We start from the raw sequence: 23,423 nt of genomic DNA on the forward strand, positions 1-23,423 counted from the left end.
ACATTAATGCAGAAAGCGTTATGAAATAACAGATAAGGAATAACCAGGGTATTGATGGCATAACATTTATGAGAGAATGGGATTGGGCCCTACTCAATGCTCAAAACAGAGGTGATATACCAGGCAAATACCTGGCCTAATGGTAAATTTGTTGCTACCTTAGATTACATTGTTGCTATGCACCACTAGAGAGAGACAATGGGCCTCATTACAAGTTTAGAGGTAGCCATGCCCTCCAGATAGTGGAAAATGTATATAGTGATCATAACATATTGTCACTTACCATGGGGTGGCAGCAAAAAAGCTGTGTGAAGCATAATGTGGGAAACCTTATAGCTTCACGCGCTGGCCATCCCCTAACTTGGTCACCTCAAAATATAAATACAATTTCAATCCCCATAAATCAAGTAGCCTCTACTGGATCTCTGAAGCTCTTACCAATGTCAGCAAATGTCATAGAGAAATGGATAAAAAAAGATTGCTACCGGGGCCTCTGTAACAACGCCTACAAAAATTGTGGAATGGGGAAATGGCTCTGGCAAGGTTTTTGATTTAACCATCAACAAAGCAAAACGAGCGATGCAGAGAGAGCTAAGAAAGGCCAACAAATCAAACACTGGTAAGCAGGAAATCACAGTACAAATAAAAACCATCTGGAGGAATTACTCGAGGTGGCTCAAGATGTGGAGGCTCTCTACAAAAAATGCAGAGTGGCAAACAATGTTTGGGGTTCCGAGGAAGGGCAACACCTGCTCTATATGGCATCTATTGTCCTCAGTAGAGAGGGACAGAGAACTAAAAATGCTAGGGAACTGGCTGGGTAAAACATATGAGTAGGGATACCAAAATGGTAAAATATAACGAGATTGAGTGTTGGCCAATAGAAATAGATGATGTGAACATTGCCTTGGCAATTAGATATCTAAAGAACTCCAGAGCTGTTGGCCCAAATGAGATTTCGAATACTGCCATAAAAAAAATCCTGAAAGCTGGGCTGAGATTCTGAAGGTCCTATTTGACTAAGTTTGCAATGAACGTGTGATTCCAGATTCCTGTAAACAATCCATACTGGTTCCAGTGTATAAAAAGGGAGATAGACAATCCCCTGAGAACTATAGATTTTTATCACTATTAAATGTTACTGGGAAGTTCTTTTTGACCTTCATTCTTTAAATACTACAAAAGTTGGTGGACAATGGCAATATCCTTTATGATTTTCAGACTGGTTTTCGCCCTGGTCCTTCATCCACTCATAACAACAGAATACTTGATGAATTATTGAAAAAAGCAGCTTCCAAGGGCAACCCTTCGCTATATGTGGCATTTGTCGATTTTTCGCACAGTCTTTTATTCCATTATTCACTCGATATTGTGGGAAAAGCGGTACTGGTTAGGTTGTCACTCATGGTTGCTGCAGGTCTTACAGCAAATGCATTCCAACACCTGGGCTAAAGTGTGCTTAGATGACTCAGGATTAATGTCCGATTGGGTAGAGTTGTGCAGGGGAGTCAAACAATGTTGTGTATTGGCTTCCCTGCTCTTCATACCTGACAGACCTTCCAAAAGAGGATGCAGGAGAGTTAATCTTGCTCACCCTCACTTGGTAACACTAAAGTCACTTGCCTATTGTACGCAGACCTAGTATTGATGGATCATACATTTCATGCAATGAAATGTATGCTATCAAAACTGGGTGAATATTCCCTTGAGAATGGGTTGATTTTAAATCTGGCTAAAACAATTGGGGCTTGACTTCACGACAGATATGAACTATGCTGAGATAAAAGAAACAAAGTGTAGGAAAGCCTGCTTTCTTGCTTATTTAGTTTCCAGTTTTGTGAATAGAACAGTGGGATAGTCAGTAGAGGGAATTCTGATGTTCTACAAGCAGTCTGCTAGCCCCGCAGTCACATATGGATTAGAGGCACTTGCCAGGGAAGATCTAAAGTGGGTGGCTCGTATTGAACGGCGCTTTGGAGGAAGATCCTGAAACTGCCACCACCCACCTCTATTGAATATATAAGACTAGAGTTTGGACATCCATCTTTAAGAGCACAAGTAATGAAAAAAATGGGAGAGATGTATTTAAAATCGTGACTGAAACCCAGATGCCAGCACTCGCAATATTGGGAAAGAAATGTCAAAAAGACATTAAAGGTGTTTGGAACACATATGCAAAACTAGCAGAGGATTTTCTTAGCATGTTTAACTGGGACCTAACAACAGATCCTAGTATGGAATATATGATAGTGTGTAAAAACCTACAGAAAAAGGGCAACTATTGGGATTGCAGAACAATTATCAACATCTGTCAACATTAAAAAAACTATGCAGATGTCAATAAGGTCACACATTGCTTTTTGAAAACATAACAATATCTATTTATGTATCCCTCTTCGATGGTGTGTAACCTAATACTACGTATCCGTGTAAATCAACTTCCAGTACTAGCAATAATTGGTCCACAATTGAATCACTACATTTCATAAAGATACTGTTGTCTGTGCGAAACCTTCTCAATTCTAGAAACAAAGAAACTCCTATTCACTGAATCACTGACTTCTCAGTAATGGGGACTCTATACATGACTATTCTGGGTCCATTTGTATATGATTACAGCAATATTAAATCCAGTGAATTTTAGTGCAACTGTTTAAACACGGAAACTGAATCGTTGCCTTTAGCACTTTACCGGTGATGGCGCTGCATTGTACCCCATCTGGATGAATTAAACGATCTTGAATTGAGGAAGACTGATCTAGCCTAGCAATTATAGACAAAATATGCTTTGGGTTTTGAGTTAAATGTGTGTCTATGGGCATCATTACAAGTATGGCGGTAAGGCAACAACAGCGCCGGTATCGCTACCGGCCCCGTTGCTACCGTACCACCATACTAGGAGTTCTGCTTGCGGGTGCCTTGCAGCCACCAGGTCTGATATGGTGGTCCGTACCGGCACCAGCGAGCAGAACATGATGGTAGCACCGGTACCATTACTAACGGTACCGGTGCTACACCCTCCCAATTCTGATTGAGCCCTATGGGGCTCGAATGGGAATGGGGATGTACCAGGCCCGGCACCCGCAAAAGGACAGTTACTGGGTCCGGCTGGGCTAGAATAGCCCGGTAATTGCCCATTTGCGGTTGCCAGACCCGGATGCGAGTTTGGAGGTAGCCTTGCCGGTAAAACCGGCAAGGCTACCTTCAACCTCGTAATGAGGCCCAATGTGTGTGAATTGTGATTTATGATTTATTTATTCTGGAAAAAACATGCATATAAGTATTTACCAACACAAATTAATTTGATTTATTGTATTTGTTTGTGTAGGTTTTTATGAACTAAGTACAAATATAAATAAATACAAACATTTTTTTAAATAAAGTTCATGGTGGCTAAAGCAGCCATGGGACAGTGTCTGGAGCTAGTGACACTGTGGAATCAACTAAGTATCGCTGTCAGATGGAACCAGTGGCTAATTGCTCATGAACGCAGGAAGACAGCGTGTCGGTTGCGTGACCTGTAATGGTGGACCCTGTGGTCTGGCAACTGTGCCTAGACTGAGCGCCCTAATTGTGAAAAGCTAATGAAAGTATATTTGAAGTCAAGTTCATGGTTTTCTACATCTTTAATTGAGAAACTGAAACTGAGAAACAGAACTGTGTTGATTTTGAAAGCTGGAAGTTTGAACTCTTGGGGGAAGTAAACCCCGACTTGGGAAGTTTCCCAAGGAACTGTGTTATTTTGAAAGCAAGAAGGTTTGAACTCTTGGGGATGGGAATCCCAATATTTTGAGAAGTATTTTGAACTTGGCGCAGGGGAGCTGATCCTAAGCTAAGAGTGGGAGTAAACTTTGAACTTTCATTTGACCTCTATCCCTTTGACATGGACAGCCCTGCAAATTGTATACAGTTAGTTGCAGGGCAAATATGAATTTTAGACACAGACTGAGACTTAAGTTGAACATTCTGACACAGACTATCCTTAGTTTTCTCTAGGTTAGGAAATATCACCTTAGCATAAGGCAGGTTAGACCTTACTCCACCCTGCCTTTTAAGTTGAACATTTCTATTTTGAGTACGAATTTGAATCTGTTTTCTGTGTCTTGCTTCATGATGCCTTCACACATATTAACCTTCACCTCCATCCACGTCCATGATTCAGCCTTGAACCAGTCCGATGATATAATTTCTATGTGGATCACAGATAACTTTAAACATAGAGACCCTTTGCAAGGGAAATTAGTGCACACATCTGCCAACATATGGTTCATTAAAGAACTGACTGACTAAAAGAAAACAGGAAACCGCTAAGTCAAATCACAAAAAATATCAGACACAGTCCATGACAAACTGCTACACAAGATCCGCACCATGAGGTATCTGAAAGTAATGGTCATAAAAATAAATCCCAGTAACATTTCTGAATAGCGAACAAGACCAATAAACAGGCCGAATTGTTCACAAGGATGGAACAGAGGCGACCATCTCAACCATTAACAGATATCAAACGTTCAATTCATTTTATAATAAAATGTCTTCAGGTTTATATTAAATTGTGCAACTGTCATTACATAATCAACACACTCCATTATATTAACTATAGTATAACTAAGACATAACTAATCATCCCCAAATAAACACATCTTTCTGTTAGACACTTCATATTGTGCCTGGTTTAACTTGCTTACATAACATAACTTTACATAGCACAACATAGCACCTTTTTATCATACTGTTCTTTTTCTGACAAGCCCCAAGTTGGTACAGAGATGTGATCTACTAACGTCAGACTTGGTTAGCAAAGAAGCAAAAGATGATTATGGGTTTGTGCATGAGATTTCCTGGAATCGTACAAAAATGTTGACAGGAGAATTGCGACCGTCGAAAATGCCGACTTTTTTTTTATATACCCCCCTTACACCACATATATATGTGGGGGGTGGGTATAGGATATTATAGTAATATGGGAGCCGCGGGGGGGGGTTACCCCCGCATATATATGTGGTGCAAAGAGGGTCTAATTAAAAAAAAAGTCTGCATTTTCAGCCGTCGCAATTATGTGTGGTCGCAGTGATCACATAGATCCGATTTCCTCACCCTAAATATGCGAAAGGAAATTAACAAATCTAATGGGCCTGACTCCTCCGCATATCAAAATTAGGATTTTAACAGCACATTTTTCAAAAGGAATTGTTTAAAAAATATAAAGTCTATGGGGGGCACTAAATAAATAATATTTCAGGAACAGCCCCTCAATCTGATGAGCTGCCTTTGCAGCTTACCTGTTTGCACTTGGCACTAAACACTCAAAGAATTTGAAAGCATGGGTACATTCCTGATGCTGCTCAAAATCAGTGCATTGCACAGTTTGGTTTAAATGCCAATACCAAATAATCTCCAGCATCATTGACTCTGCACTCAGGTGATTTATTGTGTACCATCAGGAACTGAAGACTCTAAACATCTCTACGTGAGGAAAGTGAGATTAATCGCCTATTGCAAAAGAATCCCCTTTTACTCCCTGTACTCGGCTCCTATACACTTGCATGCAAAGAGACAAAAAAAATAGCGCACCACATTTCATCAAAAGAATTTGAACCTGTAGGTAACAATTAATTGGAGGGATGGGGGAATTATTGCAATCGGAATGGACAATGTAGACTCATGACCTGCAGTGTTGATGAATATGTAAAATCGGCAGGATCTTTGAAAGGAGTAATGGAGATATGGGGCCTCATTAAAAGTCTGGCGGTCGAGCTACCGGTGCTACCGGCAGGTTGCTGCTGGACTTGCAATATTTACCAGCGCCTGGCTTGCTGGTAACGGCAGGGTATTACAACCCTGCCATTCCGGGAAGTCAGGTGCCGGTAAATGGTAAATCCCCATTCCCAGGGCTCAATGGGAATGGGGACCACAGAAGCACCGGCACCATTAGCAACGGTACCAGTGCTTCCGTGAAGCTCTGCAGGAGGGTGCCTTTCTCCCCGCCAGGTCTGACCCTTACCAGCACCATTGTTTCCGGACCAGCAAACTTGTAATGTGGCCCATGGACTCCAAAGAAGCACTTTTTCAGACAAGGATGTCTAGATGCAAAGATTGATGGGAGAGTGGCCGATGAATCAATCAGAGGGGGGAGTGTAGAGGAGGAGTCAAATGCCTCTACTGGAAGTCCTGCCCCCATCTTGCCCATATGTTGGAAGCTGGAAATGGCTAGATATGCAATTCCAGTAAGGGTGCCTATTCCTCAAATAGTCTTTGAGATGAGGTAGAAGAGAAGTTAAAGAAGAAGAAAGTATATGGACCCTACAGAATCTGATGATGAAGTAAAGAATGGAGCAACATTTTGTGTGTGGAAATGAAGAGTGTGGGTGAGAAGAGCACTGAAGAAAATGCAAATCACTTTATAACTGTACAGATGCTGTAACGCAAGTATACTAAGTAATCATGAAGGCTGGTTACGTAGTGAATAGACTGCAGGTGATGCACCAGTGTGTATATATATATCAGTGAAAAAAACTTTGTTAAAGGGACGTTATGGTTAAGTTGCGCTACTAAAAACCTATGAAATTCAGTGAAAAAACTTTGTTAAAGGGACGTTATGGTTCCAAGTAAAACCGAAAAACCCTTGAAATTCGCCAATTATGGTAAGCTAAGCAACCATAACTCGCGCCACCACCGTGCACTGCTAAGACTAACACCCAGGACATCAAAGATGACATCACAAATGTCATTGATGACATAAATTGGCTTCCAACATAATTACCTCACAGACACAACAGAACTGAGAACAAGACCAGACCCACTGAATACATAGAAACTACCTCTGAAGAAGCTGTTATGGAAAACACGCTTGACAACATAAAAGAAAAAAATGATTTATTGTTGACCAATTTTAATAATTTGAAAACTTTTGTTGAAGATCATTTTAAAACAAAAACGTCATACCATTGCCCCACATGTACTTGTCCCTCCTCACCATATCCCAGTCAATTATCCCCAAACCCTCTCCATAATCCAAAACGTTTTGATGAGATTTCCATCCCTTCTTCACCTAATACCAATCATGTTGAAACCCCAAATTCTCCTGTTTTTGTTACTGTTTCTGCCTCACCTTCTCTGTCATAAATTATTAATATATGTTAAATAAAGTTTAATTTTTATAATGTATTGTGAATAGTTTCCGTTTTTTTTTTTAAAAAACAATAAAAGTGTCCGCGGACTGCGCAAGTGTTCTGAAATGTTTGTACATAAACGAAAATGGAGGTGTCCTGAAGAACACCACACCTGTTCGTACTGTTCGCTAGCAAGTTGAAACTGTTCTAAGAACACACGTGGTGTCCTGAAATGTTCGTAAAGAAACAAAAATTAAAGTGTTCTAAAGCACACTATATCTGTCCGTAATGTTCGCTATGAACTTAAAACTGTCCTAAGAACACAATTGCTGTCCTGAAATGTACGTAAATAAACGAAAATGATGTGTCCTGAACAACAGTACAACTGTTCGTAGTGTTCGCTTGCAACATGAAACTGTACTAAGAACACACGCGGTGTCCTGAATTGTTCGTAAACAAACAAAAATTAAAGTGTCCTAAAGAACACGATACCTGTCCGGTACTGTTCGCTAGCAAGTTCAAACTGTTCTAAGAACGCTATTGGTGTCCTGAAATGTTCGTACGTAAACGAAAATGGAGGTGTCCTGAAGAACACTATACCTGTGCGTAGTGTTCGCTACCCAATTGAAACTGTTCTAAGAACACAATTGGTGTCCTGAAATGTTCGTACATAAACTAAATTACACGTGTCCTGAAGAACACTATATCTGTCCTTACTGTTCGCTAGCTAGTTTAAACTGTTCTAAGAACACACGCGGTGTCCTGAAATGTTCGTTTCACATGTGACGCACTTTTAATTACTTCAGAACCCGAACAGTGTCCGTAGGACATCAATGCGCATGCGCTAACCAATCTCCGTGCACTTGGTGTCCGCTGGACAGGCGCTTCCTTCGCAGACTAGTTCGCAGACAGATGATATGACCGCGCCCACGCTCATCGTGTGTCCTGAAATGCGGACACTGTTCGTGTCCCCGAACAATTTAAAAGTACATTTTCAGTTAATCCATAATATTTTTCAATAAAATCTCACCATGGCACAAGTCCCACATAGCAATCTTGAGTTTCTATATACCTTTTGAAACTTTCCGATCCTTTTTTTGTGTTCGATCTGTCCGCGCACAGTGCGCATGTCCGCCGACCGCGCACAAGCACCCCTATAAAAGACCACGCCCAAGAGCTTATTCCCATTGTGTTTCTGGCTATTCTTCAGAACACAGTGATTTTTGCTGCCACCTGCAGACTACACCATCATCGAGATGGCATCCTTGGCTGCTGAACTGCCACTTGGTGCTGCACCTGCTTCAGCACCACCACCACCCCCTCCACCACCACCACCTCCCCAAGGGCCTGAAGAGGGGAACAGGACTGAGGATGCGGAGAAGGAAGAAGAGGATGATGAGAATGAGGTAGAGGAAATCCCTACTACCCGCACTAGGCGTGAGTCTTGGGTGTGGCTGTTATTTACCATTCATGGGAATGGAATGGTCCTAAGGCTCGTGCGAACCATGTTACCTGCAATGAGTGCAAAATGATACTCAGTCGCGAGAAGCACGGTAACTACAGCTTTGGGACCACTACTATGAAGCGACACCTGAGGTCATTTCACTCTGGGGCTATTTGCAGGGTTGTACCTTGCGAAGAACGTAGCAGGTTGATTTCCTCTACTTCATCCTCTGTTTCTGATCCTGTCACCACAAGGACCACCTCTGTGGGACAGCGTCTTTCTCAAGCTGCCTCACAGGCCATACAGAATGCTGATGACCCTTATCTTTCGAGGGTCACAGTTGTATGTATGTACTGTGACACAGTACTCTACAGGGGGGAGCGACTTCGGAGTGCTTTTGAGACTATCGTCTCAGAGCACGAGAAGACCTGCTCACTACCCAAATAAAACCCACTCTACATCTTCCTCTCTCAGCTCGCCCTTTCTTATCCCTGTGGTTGGTGTCCCCCCCTTTACCCTCCTTTACCCTCCTCTCCTAGTATGTCGTGCCTGAAAAACCAAAAAAAATACAAAATTACAAAAATCAAAAAAAAATAAGGCTCTTTTCAGAGCCGCCTTTCCCAGTTAAAAAATAGAACTGAAAATAAATGAAGCAGGGCTCTTTGTATTTTTTAGAAGTCCGCGGACAGTTCGCGAACATTAAAAAAATTGGGTTGCTACTCCATCACAAACATTGTAATTTTCTCTGGAAACAAGTGGTGGCTCTGAAAAGAGCCTTTGGGTGGTGTTTGTAAGTCATAAATTGTAAATGCTTAACATCTACTTCAAAATCGTTGTTGTAATTCCAAAAAAGGTTGCAATGCATTTTGTACATTTCTCAGAAAAATCTGATTGCCAGCATAAGTAAGATGGACTCCATCTCTGGGAAAAATGTATGTACTACAAAACATAATATTTTCATTGTGAAAAGAAGACATGCCAAAATCTCTTAGAAAGTCACAAACAGCCTTATTAGCATTGTGCCTTGCTTTTTCCATTTGTGGACCAAATGAAGAAGAACGAAGCCACATTTGTCTCTGCGCAATCCGTGGAAATATCACTTGAGAATTAGGAAACATGTCCATAACCTTCCTAAGTCCTTCTTTCATAGCAAATTGCAAAAAAATTCCAGTCACATGTCCTAAACTGTTCCCTCCACAATGAATTACAATTATGTCTGGATGTTGCTCTGTCTCCAAAGTAGCACAGAGAGGTAGCAAGTCGATCCACTTCATTCCACGTACTCCATGCCAGTGTACTTCCACATGTGGGAATCCAAGATCTACAGCTACTCCACAGCTTTCTGCATGCACCTTCAACCAATGTATCCACGAATTTCCTAAAATCCAAACAATCTGTTTTCTGAAACACACAGCCATAGCTATCTTTTGTTCTCTCAGCAAAAAGAGTATCTGAGAAAATCTCTCCTGGCACAATACACCCACCAAACTTTCCTTACCAATCCCTTTCAGTGCTTATTCTCATTTGCATGACTTCTGAACCCAAAAATCCCCGGATGTAACTCCCGATGTCCGCGAACTACCGCCATGTCCGCGGACATATCGTAACAAGAACAGCCCTTCTACCATTTCCACTACACTCTCTCTGCCATTCCCTCATTGGATGTACCTCAAAAATCACATGACCACGCACCAATCACATTCAAGACCTCTACATCTAACTGCATCATCATAGATCAGCACTGCAAATGTACTCTGAATCTCTCTGAGTACAAGTGTCATATCATTGGCAAGCAGCATCTACCAGAAATACTGTACAAGTCTTCAAGATTTCTACTTGCAGCTCCATGCATATCCATATGCATCAACACAAACTTCAGGTATGCATATTTTCTGTATAGTAGATGACATAGCTCTCAACCATTTTTGTTTTACAGGTGGGTTAAATCACCCGATTTTGTTTTTGGCGGGTGAGACGCCCATTGGAATGAATGGGCGTGCAGGAGGCTTGGCGGGTAGGTCTGCCCTTTACAAGGCGTGTGACACCCGCCAAAAGCGTGTGAGTTGAGAGCTATGAGATGAACACATTTTCAAACAGACTTTTACCTTGTAAAATCTGTAAAATGAATTTACTGTACTTTTTTCAATTTCCTAAAATCAACTATCACTTATAAACCTTTATACTTTTTACTTTCTTTATACACACACACTCAAATCATGTTAAACTAACATTTTTTAAATGAAATATATAAACTACATATATTCAAACAAAATTGCATGCAAACACAATCTATGTTTAAACCTTTATAAAAATACTTATACAATTTCATATTTTTTGTTTTTATTTATTTATTTACTTAATTACTTTAAATTAGACATGACATTGAGGCGCTATTACCTAGAACAGTTTACTTACAGAAATAGTGGTATTCACTAATATATTATAAATTTCACAAGACATAGTAAAGATATTTTTTTTTGCTACAGTTAGTCATTCAATACAATTTGTTCATTAAGAACATATCATATGTACTGAACTGATGCAATGTATCTTATGTAAATAAATTAGTTTAATGGTTTTACAGAAGGCACTGAAGATTTCAATTAAAAAAATCAATATCTAAATTAAAAACAGTGCTATATACAAACAAAGTTACTAATTTGAAGCTTTTACAATTGCAGTGAAGACCAGTTTCCTGAAAAGAAGCAGCCGAATTCGAAGAAGAAAGAAAAACTAAGAAGTTACCTGTTAATTTAAAAAAAGTAAGTAAAATATCACCATAATATTTGTATTATTAATCAAATATACTATAACATTAATACAAGCTATTTTGGTTTCTTAAAATAGAGATTTTGTACCATTTTGTCCAAAAATGTCCATGTCTTAAACAGCAATTTACAGCCAGAATGGCCCACAAATTTCTATTTTTGGACACACAAATTAGCCAACTGAACCACTACAATTTTCATATTATAGAACAAACAACTTTTTTTAATTGTATACATTAGATTTACTATTTGTACTTTTCCACACCACTAGCTTACTTTTTTTTGTCATCTGAACCCCAGTTTAGTAACACATAAATTCAAGAATACCTATCCATACTAGTTTTAGTTCCCAATGCACAATCACACACCATTACATACATCTTTATCATCTTACTCAAACACTCATGCACACAGCACACATACATTCCAGAACACCCCAACCCATTTCTTCTTTATTTTTTTCAACAGACCCTAAAGAATGCCTACCAAAAGACAAGTCCGTAGAAAGCAATGCAAAAGTAGAGCAAATGAAAATAAAGGTGTCCAACATAAGCATCCATCTCTAGCAGAATTTGTAAAAAAAGTTGAAACAAAACAGCTAATACAATCATTTAGTGAAACACAAGAAGTTTCAAGTACAACAACTTCGCTTCCTCTATCAAAATGTAAAACAAACCAAAAAACAATTAACAGAAAATCAGCCATCAGTACAGATAAAACTACTTCTTCAAATTTTAATATAGTGCAAAGTAAGCATACCAAGAAAAGTATTTTAGCCAAAATATACCGTCACAAAGTCCTTCAAATTCTTATAAAAACAGGAGAGAAATCAGATTCAAAGCTTAAGACCTATCGTAGGAAATTAATCTTAGAAGCATTGATGGACAGTGCAATTCTTCTCAAAAGAAATTTATTTATTTTACTGTTAAACAAAATGAAACCACTAACAAAACTAATAACTAAATTACAAAAAAGACTTCTCAATAAGCGAAATGTCAACAGAAAGAACTTCTTAAGTATCTGCGGAGGTGAATGGAAACACACTACGAGCACAGAACCATATTTTAATGAAGAAGCCTACAAACAAAAGCAAACGAATACAATTGCCATAAATAGCAATGGTCGAGGTTATGAAAAAGTGAATAATACCATAATGGAACAAGAAGTACTCCTTACGAAAATATGCCTTGAAAACTTAGAATTACCCCTCCATTCAACTGAATCAGAACGTCTAGTGTGCAAATGGCCATGCACGTCAATGTGTAACATTCCCAAACAATGTTTCAAATCTTTACACCAATTCCTCAATAAATATGTAAAAAGCAAAGACAAAATCAAAATTAAATTACTGCAAAATATAGATACCTGTCCAGTGCGCAAGTACACAGGACTACAAGGACATTCATTTGCCTGCATTAAAGGACCTACTTTTAAAACCACTTTCCATGATATCAAAAGGATATCAACACATCATTCAACTATAAGAAATCTAGTCTATAAACTGTACTATGCTAAAAGTCCTGCTTTAGCACTAGCAACGTTAAATAACATCCTTCTACATGGTACAGCAAAAGACCTACTTGAAGAAATTCACTATATCCAGAAAAAATATTTTGGAAGTGAAAGCCATTTACAAAATGAAATAGCTTTAAACCAATTAAGCAACAATTCTACACATGGCAACCTTTTGCTAAACACATACAAAAAAGAAATACTAAAATTTAAAAGTACATCAGCTGAAGTACCAAACCATGTATCTGAATGTTGCCGTAGAATTTTTTATAAAAGTAACACAAAAACTGTGCACCTATCATACAAAATAGAAGACAATGAAGATTCTAAATGGTTTGAATTAGCTCTCTACCTTCTAGCAGAAAACAAATATGAAATAACTGAGCCCTTAATACTTTGCAGTTATTGCACTACAAGACCTGTCAACAACCAAACTCCTTCACGTTCTATCATAAATAATTTGGAATTATACCCAGTACCAAAACCTCTACAGCAACTTAATTTATATGTGAGCATCACAATTCAAACAGTACACCCATTTCAAGCAATAATACGCCTTCAACCAAAAACAGCAAAATTACCTCCCTCTGAATTGGTAAAAGGCATTCGTGGAAAAGTAGTTTATTTACCATTAAATCTAAAAGAAAATGTGCATACTCTAGGAGTGCAACGTCCAATGCAGCAATCTTTAATTATATTAGTAAATGGAGTACCTACAAAAGACAAAAAAATATGGCAACAACTGGTAGATTTACATAAAGTTAGAGAAGCCCTGCAATATCTTAAAGAGAATAATCAATATTACAAAGAAATTAATATTGAAGAAAACTTGAAAGATACAACTGAAATAATTCAAGAAACACAAGAAGCTGGTCAATTTGAGCTACTAGATCCTGCTACAATATCAAATACTTTAGACCATTATACAATTCATCCTTTGCACTGTAATGACACCGTACAAGATGTACTAGAAACTTACCAAATGCGTCAAACAAAATGATCGCCAATCAGTATATGGGAAAAAAGTATAGAAGCACGTGCTTTTCCTCTACTCTTTCCTACTCGCAAAGGATGAAGGTATGATGATAGACCTATTCAAATATAAGCTTCAGAATATCGCTCATTACGGATGTATTCTGAAGATCCCAGATTTAGACAAAATGTGGAATACATATTCCACCTACTCTTTGAAAGTGAACTAGCAACTTTATGTTACGGAGTTGCACACATATTAAAATCAGGATCACACTTTCAAAATATGACAGCTACACAATTATTAGAGAAAGTGCAACAAAAGGATGAGGTTTTACAATCAAATATTACAATTCTATTAGCAAATATGCGTGGTACTAAAGAGTACTGGTTTCGACGTCATGGAAATGTACGTTGTATGATCAGAAACCTTGGCCCACCCACTTGGTTTGTTACATTAAGTTGTGCAGAATATGCATGGGAAGATTTACATGATTTCCTACGCATATCAAATAAAAACAAAACAAACATAGATATTCTAACACCTGGAGAATTTTTTCTTTGGACCCTGTTAATGTTTCAAGATATTTTCACCATCGCTTCATTGCTATGCTACATTTTATTTGTAATAAAACTGTCCCTCCCCTTGGAGAAGTGCAACACTTCTTTTGGAGAAAAGAATACCAAGCCAGAGGAGCACCACATATCCACATGCTTTTATGGATTAAAGATGCTCCTAAATTTGGTCAAGACAGTGATGCCACTGTTTTACAGTTTGTTGAAAAATATGTCACTTGTGAAATTCCATCAGAAGCCACAAATAGTGATCTTCGTGCACAAATTTTACAATTTCAAAGACACAAATGTGGAAAATATTGTCGTCGCAAATACAAAAACAAAGGCAAATACTACACCAAATGCCGATTTGGTTTCCCTAGACCAGTTACAAATACAGGTCAAGTAAACAACCTCATGTCTTCAGTTAGACATAGTGTTAAAGGTAAGTCACCTAAAAATACATATTACATAAAAAGAAAAGAAGAAGAAAAATATATCAATGATTATAATGCAATCATTGCTCACCTATGGAATGCAAATATAGATGTGCAGTACATTGCAGACAATTCTACTGCAGTTGCACGATATGTCACAGCATACTTAACTAAAGCAGAAAAGACAGATCTCCAAGACCTCTGGAATGACCTGTCATCAGATAAAACAGTATCTCAGAAATTATACAGCTTGGGCATAAAAATGCTCACCCATAGAGAATGTGGATCTTATGAAGCAGCTGATCGTTTAACTGGTACTTCATTGTATGGTAAATCTGAAAATATAGTATGGCTAAGTCTTGGTCCAGCTAAATCTAGAAAAAGAGTTCTAAAATCATATGAAGATATAGAAACAATAGCCAAACATGATCCCAACAGCCAAGACATTTTAAGAAACAATGTATTGGACACATACTACCCAAACAGAAGTAATACTTTGGAAAACATGTGTCTATACCAAATAGCCCAAAACTACACATACAAAAATAATATGAAACCTGATGAAAAAAGGTAAATATAGAGTGACAGACTGTGAAGGCAGCTTAGTTAAACTCACTAAACAAAATTTAATTAATCATATCAAATTGTCATTGAAGACTCCTCAACATAAAGAAGTATATTACATGTCCCTGCTACAATTCTTCAAACCATGGAGAAAAGAAAAACAATTACTAGATAACTATGACTCATATGAGGATGCTTTCAAAGCAAATGAAAGCACTATAACTGATGTAAACTTTACACAGTACAAAACAATGTTGCACAATGAACAGCAACATGAAGAAGAACTCTAAGCCCAACTAGATAAGGATACTCCTGACAGTAGTCAACCTTCTGTAACAGGAAGCCAAGAACCACTGGGAGAACCACTAATAACAAATGAGGAAGAATTAGCTATGATAGAAGTAGAAAACAACATGTGTCAGTATGAAGATAAGGAAGACTTAACTATACTACAATCAAAACTAAACAATGAGCAAAGTAGCATTTTTCAAGAAGTGACAAAACAAATTGCACATGGTGTAAAACATGAAAATAAAGAATGTTCCTGCCATAATTATAAACCTATACTACTATACGTCAGTGGTGAAGCTGGTTCTGGCAAAACATTCCTAATCAAAATCTTTAGTAAGTTCCTTCAACAATTGACAAACAACAAACTGTCAGCTGTTGTCACTGCCCCCAAAGATTTAGCTGCCTACAATACAGGTGGTGTTACATTACACCGATTACTACTATTACCAGTAGAACACCAGAACAAATTAGACTATTACAAACTTTTTGCAGAAGCTGCAGTGGAATTACGCAGAGTATTGAAACAAATGAAAATGCTACTAATAGATGAAGTGAGCATGGTCTCCAACCTGATGTTAGCTTTGATTCACCTCAGATTACAAGAAGTACTCAAAACAGACTAGGAAGAGCTCTTTGCAGGAAAACACATTATTGTTTTTGGAGATCTGCTTCAATTAACACCAGTAAAAGGTGAACCTATTTTTAAAACATTAGGGCACAAACTCTGCCGTAAAACTGTTGGCAGCATTGGAAATGTCAACCTTTGGCAACATTTCCAATACAGAGAATTAACAGAAAACATGTGGCAATCTGCAGATCTCACTTATGCCAACATTTAAAAAAGTTTGAGAGTTGGTATACTTTCTAAAGAAGCAGAAGCAACATTGAAAACCCGGCACATTAATGCACTTTATGGCGATAATGCATGTGCTACAGATGTTATGGAACAATTAGCCCACAAAAATGTCAACTGTATGGCCTTAATGCCAACTCTTGCAAGCTGTCTCAAATTCAATGAAATAATGTTAAGTAAAGAAATGCAACCAATAATGGAAATTAGCGCCACAGACAAACTAGATGTACATGGTATGACACTACCCATGTGTGACCAAGCCACAACAAGACTAAATAATTTAGAAAAATCAATCTCAAACACAGCAGGCTTAGAAAAGATGTTAAAATTATCCTTAAATTGCAGAGTAATGCTTAAACGTAACCTTGACATGGACCAAGGACTAGTTAATGGAGCACTGGGTACAGTTGTTGGCTTTCAAACATACCCACGTGACAACAAAATTCAGTTTGTCAATATACTCTTTGACAAACTTTCAGAAGTAAAACGGATAGGACGCTCAACAGCTAGATTCCTTCTCTTCAAAGATATGTATGTACGCAGAGAACAATTTTCTCTAACTCTTGCATACGCAGTCACGATTCATAAATCACAAGGTCTTACCCTAGACAAAGCAATGATAGATATTGGTAACCCAGTCTTTAAAGAAGGCATGAGCTACGTAGGACTACCACGCTTACGTACACTTGACGTTCTATTTCTAATCAACTTTGATGCAAGTAAAGTAAACGCTGATATTCCTTGCATTTTAGAATATAATAGACTTCGCTCACTATACACTCCCCATCTGAACACATATTCTGTTCCACAAAAACTAAAACGTTATAAAAGAAAACTAAATCAAACAGAAATGCAACAGGACATCACTGCAAATCCTCCAAAGACAGTAAAAAAAACTAATACTTCATCAAGTACCACAAACAAAAAAGAATCAATTAGAGAAAGTAAACCAGGTACTTCTTTAAAGAAGGAAGACAAACTCCAAAAAAAGCAGTTAGTTACAGAACTACCTGGACCATTTAAATTCTCAAATATAGTTGGTGTAAATTGCTATGCAAATGTAGCAATGAATATTCTATTTCAATTACCACCAATTGTTGACAACATTTACTTACACAGTACAGACCCATTGTGTTTGCAAATGTTAGAACTTCACAGAAATGCAGCAAACAATCCTGACAACACATATAGTGTTTTTGGAATAAGACGACAATTGGACTACTGTGCTGGAATGGTGAAATTCACTATAAACTCACAGGAAGATCCACAAGAATTTCTAATGTACTTACTACAAGTACTGGAAAACAAAAACATACCTATAAATGAAATCTTTCAGATTTCATACATGTGGAAACATACATGCACTCTCTGCAACAATGTGACACAAGAAGAAATCCCCAATGAACGCTTCATATATATATCAATACCAAATTGTGAATCCATTCCATTTCAGCAACTTGTACAAAATGCAAACCATGGTAGATTATGCTCTACCTGCAATTCAGATAATCGCTCCACGTTAGTAATACAAACACATAGTAAATACATAATACTAATGCTTCTACATTACAATGCAGATGGTACCAAAAACAACTGCAAGCTGACTGGATACACACATGGTCAAATATCACTTGGTAAGAAAACCTTCACAACAATAGGTATAATCTACCACGCAGGAGACACAACCAATTCAGGGCACTACACTGCATATATAAAAAAGAAATGTGGATGGTTTGAATGTAATGATAGTACCATTACTCTAAAGCAGAGATTACCAGCAAATCTTACAAACGCTTATTTGATGTTCTTAAAACCAAAATTTGATAAACAAACTGTATTTAAACCTTTAAATAAATTTGTGTTAAAAAAATATAAACTGTTAGAATACTCCAAAAGCTATGTAACTGCTCAAAGATTCTACAACAACTAATCAGATAAATGAATACCATTAAATTAGACCAAAAAATACACAGTTAAAATACGCCAATTGGTATCTAACTGTCCCAAAATTATAAATTTGTGTTAAAATAATATAAACTGTTACAATACTCCAAAAGCTATCTAACAGCTCAAAGATTCTACAACAACTAATCAGATACATGAATACCACTAAATTAGGCCAAAAAATACACAGTTAGAATACGCCAATTGGTATCTAACTGTCCCAAAATTTAACAATATCCAAATAGATAAATCAAAACCACTAAAATATATTAAAAAAATAGACAGTTAGAATATGCCAATTGGTATCTAACTGCTCCAAAATTTTATAATATCAAAACAAATGAAGAATCTGTTACTGCTCCAAAAAAAATACAACAAAGCAAAGTATAAAGCATTAGCCAGAAACAACAAGTGAACACTGAAAACAAACAAACAAATAAACTGTAGCATAACAGAAAAAGGTTTTTTTTAATCCAACATGGATTTTTTTTTCTCCCACAGACCCAATGATTTTAGCAACAAATACAGAAACTGAGCAAATTGCACAGTACTCTGATTTGTACTCTACTAAATATGAGGGTCGAAAAAAAATAAAAGTATATTGCTTATACAATGTAATAAGTCATTACAAAATACTAATACTAACATGCTATTTTCTTTTATCACAGAAATGAAGAAGAAAAACATGACTCCCATTACTAGACCAAACAGTAAGTATACAATAATAAGGACAACCATAGCAGCATATCACATCCATAGTATCTAATACCTTTGTTCCTTATACATTTGTTTTTCACCTAAAGTTATAAGCAAATATGAATGTAATATGCTGCGGTGGTTGTTGCCAGGGCATAGAGTCTTGGGTGCATGGCCATTTGGCCATGCACCCAAGACTCTATGCCCTGGCAACAACCACCGCAGCATATCACATCCATAGAGTCAAACATTTCAACTATGATCTATGGGAAACATATAATGTCCGCGAACGATGTGAGTGTTCTTAGAACACTTTGAACTTGCCAGCGAACAATACGTACACCATTTTCAGGACTCCGCCTACGAACATTTCAGAACAACGCGATAGTTCTTAGAACACTTTCAACGTAACAACGAACAATACGGACAGCGTCCTAAGGACACCCCCTACGAACATTCCAGGACACCGGGAGTGTTCTCAAAAATGTCTTCAGAACACCCCGATCTTGTTTATTTGCGAACATTTCAGGACACCGCGAATGTTCTTAGGACACATTCAACTTGACAGAGAACAATACGGACAGCGTCCTCAGGGCACCCCCTACGAACATTCCAGGACACCGGGAGTGTTCTTATAAGCGTCTTCAGAACACCACCATCTTGTTTATTTGCGAACATTTCAGGACACCGTGAGTGTTCTTAGGACACATTCAACTTGACAGAGAACAATACGGACAGCGTCCTCAGGACACCCCCTACGAACACTCCCCGGACTCCGTGAGTGTTCTTAGAAGTGTCTTCAGAACACCCCCATTTTGTTCATTTGCGAACATTTCAGGACACCACGGGTGTTCTTAGAACACATTCAACTTGACAGAGAACAATACGGACAGCGCCCTCAGGACACCCCCTACGAACACTCCCCGGACACCGCGAGTGTTCTTAGAACAGTTTCACTTTGCTTGCGAACAAAACGGACACATATTGACTCCTTAGAACACCCCCTAGTCAGTTTATTTAGAACATTTCAGAACACCCGTGATGTCCGCAAACAAATCGAACACAAAAAAAATGTCTAACACATAAAAAACACAACTTTCATCCTATCTCATACACTCCCACCCTCCCCAAACACTCCTACACACCAACACACACTACAAAATACACATTTTGAACAAAGTTTCACTGCGCTGTCCGGGGACGTCCGCGAATCCAAGATGGCGGGTGCTACCGAAAAATCTGATGCGCTTCACGCTCCACGCCGTCCAATCAGCGAACACGTTGCATGTCTGCGAACATCACGCAAGACGATTGGCCAATCAGGACACTGTCCACGGAGCGAACAGGGAAGTGTGTCCGCGAACCGAACACAGATATCACTAATTTTTTTTGACCTACTTTTTGGTCATTTTAAAAAAATTTGCAAAAGCACACTTTCGGGACCAAGCCGCTGCTCCTGGTCCAAATTTGGTGGAAATCCGTCCAGCGGTTTGGGCTGTAGGCGCGAGCAAAAATGTTTTCCCATTCACTCTATGGAGAGTGAGTATAATGTATACAAATATGAGCATATAGAGGGAAGGTAGAGTAATAAAAATAAAACTATGAGAAAGTGCTCATAACCATAATGATTATCTTCATGCACAGAAAGGATTGCTCTCTTTCATGCCTGTATCTTCCGCTATGTATATGTTTCATATGATGTGACTGGACCCTAAGTCTACAAATATAGTACCTTTTCAATTTTTACTTCCTGACTGTTACTGAAGAAAACCATGTGGCTTCGATATGTCAGTAAAGGATAAAAAGGGAGAGCCAGCCATGTGATGTCATCAGTGATGTCATCAATGGCATTTGTGATGTCATCTTTGCTGTCCTGGGTGTTAGTGTTAGCAGTGCACGGTGGCGCGAGTTATGGTTGCTTATGTTACCATAACTGCCGAATTTCAGGGGTTTTTCGGTTGTACTTTGAGCCATAACGTCCCTTTAACAAAGATTTTTCACTGAATTTCATAGGTTTTTAGTAGCGCAACTTAACCATAACGTCCCTTTAACAAAGTTTTTTATACTGAATTTCACAGGTTTTTAGTAGCACAACTTAACCATAATATCCCTGACTTCATATACATGTAACATAGAACATACTAACCCCCTCGTAGTGATTTTCATGTCCGCGGACTACCGCCATGTCCGTGGACACATCGAAAATCTGAGCGTGGTGAATGTAAATTTAAATAGTGTGCCCCATTTCCCCTTTGAAGTTGGCTCTGAAAAGAGCTGTTTTTTTTTTTTTACAGATGCTTGACAGACACCTGTTATTTTGTATTTTTTTTCTTGTTTTTTTTTCTTACTTTACTCCTAAAATCTTCACATAACCTTCTCCAAAGCAACCCTTACATTCCAAAATAGAAAGGCATTTCCCGTAAAAGATAAAGAAATGCCATCTTCTTTAAAATTAAAAACATTACTGGCATCAATATTCTCATTATTACAAAAGAACATACCAGCTCTAAGCATAAAGGCACACATGCCTCGGTTGATGACACACCTAGCAATATTTTGCTGAGGACAAAAAACTGAACTATTGTCCCATATTGCCCTAGGTAGTAATCCAGAAAAAATTACTTTTGCATTTGGAAGGATCTTCATTACTGCTTGAACCAAGCATTCCAAATCAGCCAACAAAGTAGGGGCACTGACGTTGCCCAAATGGAAAGCACCATAGTGCAAAACTACCACATGCAGACTGTTCATCGTGGCCATATCCTCACAAACTTGTACAATTCCCTGTGCATTGCAATCAGGCACACTGCTCCACACCACCTCCACTCCTTTCACATCAAAGTTCTTTGCAACATGCCTGCATTCAGCGTACTGCTGTAAACCATGCACAAACATATCTCCGAGCACCAACACCCCGACTTTCTCCACTTCTGCCATCTTCACCACACACAGTCTCTTTCAACACAAATCCACAACCTCGAGATCTGATTGGCTGATCCGTACAGTCTTCTTTCCATGTTGGATTTCCTGGAAAAACCCGGATGTAGCACGCCCTGTCCACGAACAGCGCAGTGTCCGCGGACGGCATCCACTTTACTCTCTGTGCCATTCCCTCATGCATACAGCTAAGCAATCACACAATACGAATAACGTCCTCAGAACAACCCCATTTTGTGAATTTTCGAACATTTCAGGACAATTATTATTTCATTATTCAACATATTAACATTACAAATATTATACTTTCATCTTGTACTCTGCACACAATGCTATGTTTCTCCATCAGTAGCTCAGTATACTAGATAGAATCCCATAATACAATGCTATTTATATCAATGCATCGTTCAAAGTACTAATAACGGTATGATATTTATTGCAATATCCTTGAAACTTTTTTCGCAACATTATAATAAAAATCCCTAGTACACAAATTCCATGAAAAGTACATACACATGTGATGTCATCAGTGATTTCATCAATGACATTTGCGATGTCATCTTTGATGTCCTGGGTGTTAGTCTTAGCAGTGCACTGTGGTCGCGCCAGTTATTTTTCATAGCTTAGCATAACTTGTGATTTTCAGGGGTCTTTCGGCTGTACTTAGAACCATAACGTCCTTTAAACAAACTTTTTTTAATATCACGCAAACAATATACAAACATGGCGTGGAAAAAACAACTTCTACAGATGTCTTTACACAGAATGTTGCAAAATAAGAATTTATGCTCGTTCACAGTGAAGATCAGCTGCTTCCACAACTTCTACAGATGGCTTTACACAGAATGTTGCAAAGTAAGAATTTATGCTCGTTCACAGTGAAGGTCAGCTGCTTCCATTTTTTTCTCGGGCCCCGGGGAGGCTCACGAAGCGGACTATAAGGTTGTATTGTGTTTTGACCTTGACAGACAGAGATTGTGATGAAAGACTTCGCTTGAAGGAGTGTTGCTAAAACGTAAGAGAAGATAAAGATGAAATTTCTGAAACAAAACCACTTTTATATATTATATCACTATGCGAAAGATCGTTGGCACACGCAGAGTCGTATTTTGGGACTGCACCACTCGTAGACAATGGAAATTGCAATTGTACTGTAAGTAACCCTTTAGATTATTTTATACCAAATATAATTACAATAGCGTAGCATTAAAGACCGCTCAAGTTGAACTTGTTCGTTGAAAGTGGCATAATGTTTTCTACCGCGCACTATCACCGCCAAATTGATCCCCTGTCGTTTAGAGGGCTCTGAAAAAGGCAGACGACACAGGGTGGGTTAAT

The sequence above is a fragment of the Ambystoma mexicanum genome, chromosome 1p (assembly GCF_040938575.1).
Source record: "Ambystoma mexicanum isolate Mex_15411 chromosome 1p, UKY_AmexF1_1, whole genome shotgun sequence".
NCBI classification, from domain to species: Eukaryota; Metazoa; Chordata; class Amphibia; order Caudata; family Ambystomatidae; genus Ambystoma; species Ambystoma mexicanum.